Genomic DNA, 9834 nt, shown 5'->3' with positions numbered 1-9834 from the left:
CACAAGAATAGCAAGGAAAAACAAGCCCCCATGATTCAACTGCCTCCCCTTGGGTTCCTCCCACAACAGTGGGAATTCTGGGAGATACAATTCAAGCTGAGATTTGGGTGGGGACACAACCAAGCCATATCAACTCAGTTTCCCCATTTCTGAAATGGAGAAAATTTCATGTCTATCAAGATGGTTGTGAGCATTAAACAAGTTAAAACATGTAAACTCCTCCCCAGTGACTGACATACATCAGCAAATGATAGTTAAAATACTACTACTATTATATCATATACAAAATACACTCAGTAAACTATCAAACTATTCACTTCCATGAAACTTTATATATCTAATTGCATCTATATCAACATATAGATGTAAAGAGACAGACAATATATAAAGTAAGTAAAACACACATTTAAAAAGTCATAACATTTCAAGTTGGCAAAAATCCAACAAATAGAAGAATTAAATTTTAATTTTAAAAGTCTACTATTTCTATAATGTTAATTACTTTTGAGGATGTAATATATATTCTTTTAACCTCTTACACCAAAAAATGCCTCTGGTTTAGAATGTGTAAGTTATGCCAAATCAAGAAATAAGTCCACATCTGAAAACTGTCTCAACATTTAAATTTTAAAAAGAAATCAAACTATGTAGCTCACTTATAATCACCTTGATTAGAATAAATCTACTACCAGGTTAATGTACACTAAAAAGAATTCATTGCATATTCCCCATCCTTAATAGTAATAACAATGCTAGTAAAATGCACTGTACAAATGTTTAGAACTCAATAACTGAATATTATAAATATAAAATGTACATATTACACATATTATCTCAGTGATTGTTTATAAAAATATGATTGAGGCAAACATAGGTGTTTGCTCTTACGGTGTACTGAGCCAGCTCATAAAAAAAAGAAACAAATTCTGTTTATGCATCTCCTGACATTTCTTCCTATTATTTATTGAGTGCTGGAAATGAACATCTCTAACTCTAAAAGGGGTAAAGGATCACTGTAGTGGGTTTTTATCACCCTTCCCTTAGACCAAATACACGGTTATATTTTAAATAATTTTCCAATTAAACAGAAATAAAAACAAACACAAAAAATAATTTATCAACTAAGCAAATTAATTGAGAATGCTGACAAACTTGGCAGTGATACATAGTGCAATGGAAGACATCTATTGCTCTGTTTACTTATTTTCTCTCAGTAGTGGCTCTAAATATATTAAAAGGCAGAGAAGAGTAAAAGAAAGGAGAGAAAGACATTCTGTGTGTGTTTGTGTGTGTGTGCAGAAAATAAACCATTTTTTAGGCTTTCTAGGCCTAGTCAATTATTTTCTGTTAAATTATAATTAATGCAGTCACCAGTAACTGCAGGATAATTACGTTGTGAAGAATGTTTACTACTATACTTGTAAATGATTGAGTCAATGAATTTATTAAAAATAAGCAGTTTCATGGGCTTGAATTTAGTTTTAATACTTCAGTCCAAATTGTTAAAAATAGCAAGAAGCTAACTGCCAGAGGTTTATTTACATCATACCATTTTTAAATCAGATATTTCATCTAATAACTTGTAATAATCAAGTTAGGACTCATTAAACACAATCTTTATGCTTCTTCCTTAAACTTTGATCTTTAGACAATGTTTTAAAACACTTTTATAATAAAAACTCTCAACAAGTTTGGTATAGAAGAAATGTACCTCAAATACAGCTACATCACATCCAATGGTGAAAAGCTTTCCTCTAATATCAGGAATAAGAAAAGGATGACCACTCTTGCCACTTCTATTCAATATACTTCTGGAAGCTTTAGTCACAGCAATTAGGCAAGAACAAGTAATAACAAAAATTTAAAAAGACATTCAATCAGAAAATAAAAAGTAGAGCTGTCTCTCCTTGCAGGTGACATTTTCTTAAAAACTCTACCCAAAAATATTAGAACTAATAAGTTTAGTACATTTTCAGGATACCAAATTCACATAGAAAAATCAATTATGTTTGTACACTCTAACAACAAACTATCCAAAAAAAAAGAAATTAAGGAAATGATCCCATTTACAATAGCATGAAAATAAAATACACAGAAATAACCATGAGATAAAATATTAGTATCTATATATTAAAAACTATACAACTGATGAAAACATTTGAGAACACAAATAAAAAGATATCACATGTTTATGAATTGGAAGAATTAATATTGTCAAAAATATGCATATTTTCCAACTTGATCCATAAATCCAATACAATCTTTCTCAAAATTCCAATGGAATTTTCACAGAAACAGAAAAAAAAAAAACAAAAAAACATCAAAAACATCGCAAAGTTTCTATGCTGTCACAAAAGACCCCAAATAGCCAAAGGGATCTTGCGCACAAAGAACAAAGCTGGAGGTATCACATCACCTGATTTCAAAATATGCTACAAAACAATAGCCATCAAAATATCATGATACCAGCATAAAAACAGACATATAAACCAATGAACCAGAACAGAAAGCCCAGAAATAAATGCACGTATTTATGGTCAATTGATCCTTGCAGAAAGTGCCAAGAACACACATTGGGGAAAAGACATTCTCTTCAAAAAATGTTGTTTGGAAAACTGATTCTCTGAGTGTGGAAGAATGAAATTAGACCCTTATATCACCCTATATATGTAAAAACCAACTCAAAATAGATTAATAACTTATACATAAGAAACTGAAACTGCAAAAATACTAGAGAAAAACAGGTAAAAACTTCTTGATATTGGAGGAAGCAATAAATTCTTAGACATGTCCCCAAAAGCACAGACAACAAAAACAAAAATAGACAAATGGGACTGCATCAAATTTAAAAAAAAAAAAAAAAAAACCTCTGTACAGCCAAAGAACAACCTACAGAATGAGAGAAAAAATATACAAACCATACATCTGAAAAAGAATTAAGATCCAAAATGTATAAGGAATTCACTCAATCACAAGGAAACAAATAACCCTATTAGAAAATAGTCAAAGGATCTGAATGGATATTTTTCAAAAGAAGACATGTGTATTAGTCCCTTCTCACACTGCTATAAAGAAGTACCAGAGACTGGGTAATATATAAAGGGCAGAGGTTTCATTGACTCATAATTCCACATGCTTGGGGAGGCCTCAGGAAACTTACAATCATGGAGGAAGGTGAAGAAGAAGCAAGAACCTTCTTCACAAGACAACAGGAAAGAGAGCGTGTCAAGGAGGAACTGTCAAACATTTATAAAACCATCAGATCTCATGAGAACTCACTCACTATCAGGAGAACAGAATGGAGGAAGCCGCCCCCATGATCCAGTCACCTTCCACCAAGTCTCTCTCTCGACACGTGAGGATTATGGGGATTACAATTTGAGATGAGATTTGGGTGGGGACACAGAGCCAAACCATATCAACATATAAATGGTCAAGAGGTATAGTCATGCATTACTTAATAACAGGAATACATTCTGAGAAATGTCTTTAGGTGATTTTGTAGTTGTTTGAACATCATAGAGTGTACTTACACAAACCCAGATAGTATAGCCCACCAAACACTTAAACTATATGGTATAGTCTATTGCCCCGAGGCTAAAAACATGTACAGCATGTTACTGTACTGAATACTGCAGACAATTGAACACAATAATAAGTATTTGTGTTTCTAAACATATAAAAGGTACTGTAAAAATGTATAAAAAATGAAAAATGATATACATGTATAGGGTACTTATCATGAATGGTGGTTGCAGGACTGGAAGTTGCTTTCAGGGAGTCAGTGAGTCAGTGGTGAGTGAATGTGAAGGCCTAAGGCATTACTGTACTGTATACTTTATCAACACGGCACTAGGCTACACTAAAGTTATACAAAATTGTTATTCTTTCTTAAATAATAAATTAACCGTAGTTTACTGTAACTTTTTACTTTATAAACTTCTAAAATTTTTTACTTTTTTGTCTCTTTTGTAATACATTTAGCTTAAAACAGAGAAACACTGTACAATTGCATAAAATATTTTCCTTTTTAATATCCTGATTCTATAAGCATTTTTCTATTTTTAAAATTTGTATTTTCTTTTTTGCTTTTAAAACATTTTTGTTAAAAAACTAAGACATAAACACACGCATTAGCATAAGCCTACACAGGGTCAGGATCATCAATATCACTGTCTTCCCTCTCCATGTCTTATCCCACTGGAACGTCTTCAGGGGTAGTAACAGCCATAGAGCTGTCATCTCCTATGATAACAATGCCTTCTTCTGGAATATTTCCTGAAGGACCTGCCTGAGGCTGTTTTACAGTTAATTTTTTTTAAAATAAGTAGAAGGAGTGCACTCTAAAATAATGATAAATAGTGTAGTAAATATATAAACCAGTAAAATATAATCATTTGTTAATATTATCAAGTAGTATGTACTATACACAATTATATATGCTACACTTTTTTTCATTTTTAAGATAGGGTCTGTATTAGTCCATTCTCACACTGCTAATAAAGACATACCCAAGACTGGATAATTTAGAAAAGGAAGAAGTTTAATGGACTCATAGTTCAGCATGGCTGGGAAGGCCTCAGGTAACTTACAATCATGGCAAAAGGGGAAGCAAACACGTCCTTCTTCACATGACGGCAGCAAGGAGAAGTGTCAAGTGAAGGCAGGGAAAAGCCCCTTAATACAGCCATCAAATCTTGTGAGAACTCACTCACTATCACAAGGACAGCATGGAGGAACCACTCCCTTGATCTAATCACCTTCCCCAAGATCCCACCCCAACACACGGGGATTACAATTCAAATTACAATTCAAGTTGAGGTTTGGGTGCGGACACAGCCGAACTGTATTATTCTGCCCCTGGCCCCTCCCAAATCTCATGTCCTCACATTTCAAAACACAATCATGCCCTTCCAACAGTCCCCCAAAGTCTTAACTCACTCTAGCATTAACCCAAAAGTCCAAGCCCAAAGTCTTATCTGAGACAAGGCAAGTCCCTTCCACCTATGAGCCTGCCTGTAAAATCAATAGCAAGTTAGTTACTTCTTAGATACAAGGCAGGTAAAGGCATTGAGTAAACACACTCATTCCAAATGGAAGAAATTGGCCAAAATGAAAGGGCGACAGGCCAAAGAAAGGCCTATAAGGTCGAAAAGGGCTAAGTCAAATCCAATAAGGAAGTCATATTTTAAAGTTCCAAAATGACCTCCTTTGACTCCATGTCTCAAATCCAGGTCACAAAGTCCAAAATGATCTCCTTTGACTCCATGTCACACTGATGCAACAGGTGTGCTCCCATGGCCTTGGGTAGCTCCACCCCTGTGACTTTTTGGGGTACACACCCTCTCCCAGCTTTCTACACTGACTGGCATTGAGTGTCTGTCTGTGGCATTCCCACCATGCCTGGCCAATTTTGTAATTTTTGTAGAGATGGGGGACTCACTATATTGCCCAGGCTGGTCTCAAATTCCTGGGATCAAGCAATACTCCCATCTTAACCTACCAAAGTGCTAGGATTAAAAGCATGAGCCACTACACCCAGCATCTGTGACATAATTTTATATGACTGGCAGCACAGTAGTTTGTTTATACCAGCATCACTACAAACATGAGTAATGCATTGCATTATGACATCACTAGAAAATAAGAATTTTTCAGGTTCATTATAGTCATATGGGACCACCTTGCATCAGTCTGTCATTGACCAAAATGTTGTTACACAGTGTGTGATTATCATGAAAAAGTGCTCGACATCACTAGTCATCAGGGAAAGCAAATCAGAACCACAGTGAGATAACACTTCACACCTGTTAGAATGACTATTATCAAAAAGACAAAAGATAACAAGCTTTGGCAAGTATGCGGAGAAAAGGGAATCCTTGCATACTATTGGTAGGAATACAACTTGGTATGGTCATTATGCAAAACACTATGAAGATTCTTAAAAAATTAAAAATAGAACTACCACATAATCCAGCAATCCAAGTTCTGAGTATACAAGGAAATGAAATTAGCATGTTAAAAAGATATCTGCACTCCCATATTCACTGCAGCATTATTCACAAGAACCAAGATACAGAATCAGCCTAAGTGTCCATCAATAGATGAATGAATAAAGAAAATGCAGGATATATGTGTGTGTTGTGTGTGTGTGTGTGTATATATATATACTCTCTCTATATATATACACACACACATTCTCTCTCTCTCTCTCCCTAATATATATATATTATATATATTAGAGACTAAAACAAAATATATGCAACTAAAACAAAATATATTCAATTTGTTATTCACTCCTCAAATGCCATTCAATTTCTGCTCTGGTCTTTGGTCACTCTAAGCACAGGTCTCTTGCTTGGACTACAATGTTCAACAGCTGAGAATTGCCTTAATTTTTAGTTTCCCAGGCATAGGATCAGAACTGTGATAATGGAGTGTGTTTTAATAAATCCTTAGACTCTTAAAATGGGACTTATGAAAGACTAACTCAAACCCGGAGATGGAATAAGTTGGGTTGTAGGGTGATCAGAAAGTGAAGCTCTAAAGAGAAAAAATTGTTCGTTATTGTAATACTAGATAGGAATGATTAACAGATAATACTGGGTAGAAAATCCAAAAGACAATTCAGATAAATTATTATCTAACCCAAGCCAGCAGTGAATAATAAAGATAATAAATGATCCAGTTGAGCTTATCCCAGGCATAAAAGGAGGATTTCATATTAGAAATTTCTTAAATGTCGTTCAACATTTGATAAAGAAGAAAGAAATGATAAGATCATCTGTCTTATTAAAGAGCATATAAAAAGAAACTTTCCGTGTTAAACACACACAAACACATGTTTGTCATTTCAACCTTCACATCCCTGGACCAGCCTATGCCCTAGGGCCCCCGACCTGTGCAGAGCAGCCTGAACATGCATTCTGTGTCCAGCTACCTCACCCAGCCTCCACCCCCTCCTCTGCCTCCTCCACCACTGCCCCCACGGCCACCACCTCAGCCCTCGCTACCTCCACCCCAGGGCCTGGGCCCCCCTGCACATCCCAATGCTGGTAGGAATGGTGCAGTGAAGGTGTACAGTGCTACTGCACCCCTGGCTGGGAGTGGAACGGTGAAGATCCAGGTGCTGGGGATGCAGACCTACCCACCCTGGAGGTGCCAAACCAGTGTGTGGAGGCTCCAGTATACCTCACCCCTGCAGCGTACAGCCCTGGCAAACAGGGATTCAAACCCAAAGGACCAAACCCTGCCACCCCATGACCAGCGCCACCGGGGGCACTGTGGTCACCTTTGACTCTCCACCAATACTGAAGACCCCATGGGCTAAAGGTGCCAGGGGACTCCCGGAAGCTGCAGGGAAGCCAAAGTCTCAGAAACTCAAGTGCCCATACTGTGACAAGTCATTCATCAAAAACTTCGACCTGTAGCAGCACATCTGAAGCCACACCCATGAGACGCCCTTCCAGTGAATTGTATGTGGCCCTGCCTTTGCCCAGAAGTCTAATGTTAGGAAACACAGGCAGACCCACAAGGTATGGCCTCCAGGACACAGTGGCGGCACCGTGTCTGGAAACTCCGTGACCGTACAGGTCTTGGCCCTGAACCTCAGTAGGCAGGAGGATGAGGAACATACAGGGATGGGCCAGCCCCTGCCGAGCGCGCCACAGCCCCAGGCCTTGTCCACAGCCGGCAAGGGCGAGGGGGCCAAGCCGGAACCCAAGCATGTAGTCCTCATCTACAGCTCCTACTTGTGCCAGTTCTGCCCCAGCAAGTTCAGCACCTATTTCCAGCTCAAGTCTCACATGACCCAGCATAGGAACAAGCAGGTGTACAACTATGTGGTCAAAAGCTGTTTCCCAAAGTTCAACACATTTCTGGAGCACATCAAGAGCCACCAGAAGGAGCTGAGTTACCCCTGCCACCTCTGCGGCAAGGACTTCCCCTCGTTGTACCACCTGGGCGTGCACCAGCACTCCCACAGCCTCCTGCTACAGCACAGCCCCAAGAGGGACAGCGCCATTGACAAGTGTGTCAAATGTATCATCAAATACCCACCACAGAGGCCCTGGAGCATCACCTGCAGACCGCCACCCACAACTTCCCCTGCCTACACTGCTAGAAGGTGTTTCCTTGTGAACGCTACCTGCGGCGTCATCTGCCCACCCACGGCAGCGGGGGCAGGTTCAAGTGCCAGGTGTGCAAGAAGTCCTCCCGGCAGGAGCATTACCTCAGACTACGCTCACATCCACTCAGGCGAGAAGCCCTACAAATGCTCAGTGTGCGAGTCTGCATTCAACCGCAAGGACAAACTTAAGAGACACATGTTGATCGACCAGCGTTTCAAGAAATGCAAATACCCTTTGTCTACACACACAGGCTGCGGTAAGAAGTTCAACCGGCCGGACAAGCTGAAGGCCCACATCCTCTCCCACTCCGGCATGAAGCTCCACAAATGTGCCCTGTGCAGCAAGTCCTTCAGCCGCTGTGCCCACCTCGCCGAGCACCAGCGCGCCCACACGGGCAACTACAAGTTCCGCTGGGCTGGCTGCGTCAAGGGCTTTTTCCGCCACAAATACCTCAAAGATCGCCGCTGTCGTCTCAGCCACCAAAAGGACAAGGACCTGCAAACCCGGCGCCTCACCCGCCCCCCAGAGGATGGCAGCCCCGCGCAGTGGCGGCAGTGGTGGGCGCAAGGTGGTGACCCCCTTGCCTGACCCGCTGAGGCTGGAGGAGCTGAAGGACGCAAGGGCTGGCCTGGTACCCGAGGCGGTCCCAGGCAAGCCACCCTTTGTAGAGCCGGACGCAGTGCTGTCCATTGTCGTGGGTGGTGTGGTGGGTGCGGAACCTGAGCTGGTGGTACCTGGACACGCTCAGGGGCTGGGCTCCAACCTGGCTCTGGCGGAGCTGCAGGCCGGGACCAAGGGCCCATGTGCCATGCTCGCTGTGCCCGTCTACATCCAGGCCTCAGAGTGACGGACCTGGGGTGTCCATTTCCGGGGCAGGCCTGATGCTCATGTTTGGGTCCAGGTTCCCTGGGGGCAGACTGAAGATCCTTCCCAGTGGAAGCGAGCCATCGAGTCACTGGCAGAAATCCTTCTGAATGTCATTCATAAACTTTGGCCCATGGCCGCCTTCTTGTGTCCCCTCTCCTGCTGGAAAGCCCTGCAACATTCTGGGGTCAGGGGCAGGGCCGCCCACAGTTCCTGGGCAGAGCCATGGCAACAGAGAAATGGCGGAAGCCTCAGCAACCCAGCATCCTGCTGGTCTAGGCTGGTAGTTGGGCCCCCTGGAAGAGAAGACAGGGCAGTCCTGCCCACTCTGCCTCCAGGCTGCCTCTAGGTGGGCTCCAGTCAGCTGCTCTTCAGGAGGCCTGCCATAAACTCTTTGGAGTTTATCTGTTGAACCTTTTCAGACAGTTCTCCACAGCGTTCTCCAACAGCTCTGTGATGTAGGCTTTTAGGAGGCACTCAAGTGTCACGGCTAGCTATGAGACAGATCTGGCTTCAAATCCAAGAGTTGTCAAGCATTTGCTGTGTGACTTTGGGCAAGTCACTTCACCTCTCTGAGTCCCGTGTTCCTTATCTGTACCATGGGGCTTACAATACTACTACCTCATAGGGTTGTCCTGGGATCCAGTTTGATGAAATATGCCAGGGGCTTACTCAATAAATGTTGTCGAAAGAGAGAGAGAGAGAGACAGAGGGAAAGAATATGTAGTGTAATTCATATTTCTGTATAAATGTAATCACAATTGTTCTCTAGAAAAGCACATGTTTAAATAAACGTATGAAAACAATAAAACAAAAGAAAATAAATATTCTGGAGTAGTTG

General features: G+C 40.9%; 1 protein-coding gene and 1 pseudogene across 2 annotated transcripts in view; one reads left to right on the top strand and one right to left on the bottom strand.

Annotated features, from left to right (window-relative positions):
- LOC105529148 (chromosome unknown open reading frame, human C4orf22) overlaps positions 1 to 9834 on the bottom strand; it is a 670589-nt gene that overhangs the window by 609089 nt on the left and 51666 nt on the right. The window lies entirely within an intron of this gene.
- Positions 6842 to 8976, top strand: LOC105529147 (annotated as a pseudogene).

This window comes from Mandrillus leucophaeus, unplaced genomic scaffold (assembly GCF_000951045.1).
Source record: "Mandrillus leucophaeus isolate KB7577 unplaced genomic scaffold, Mleu.le_1.0 Scaffold75, whole genome shotgun sequence".
In the NCBI taxonomy this organism is placed as follows: domain Eukaryota; kingdom Metazoa; phylum Chordata; class Mammalia; order Primates; family Cercopithecidae; genus Mandrillus; species Mandrillus leucophaeus.
This window is presented reverse-complemented; position numbering and strand designations above follow the sequence as displayed.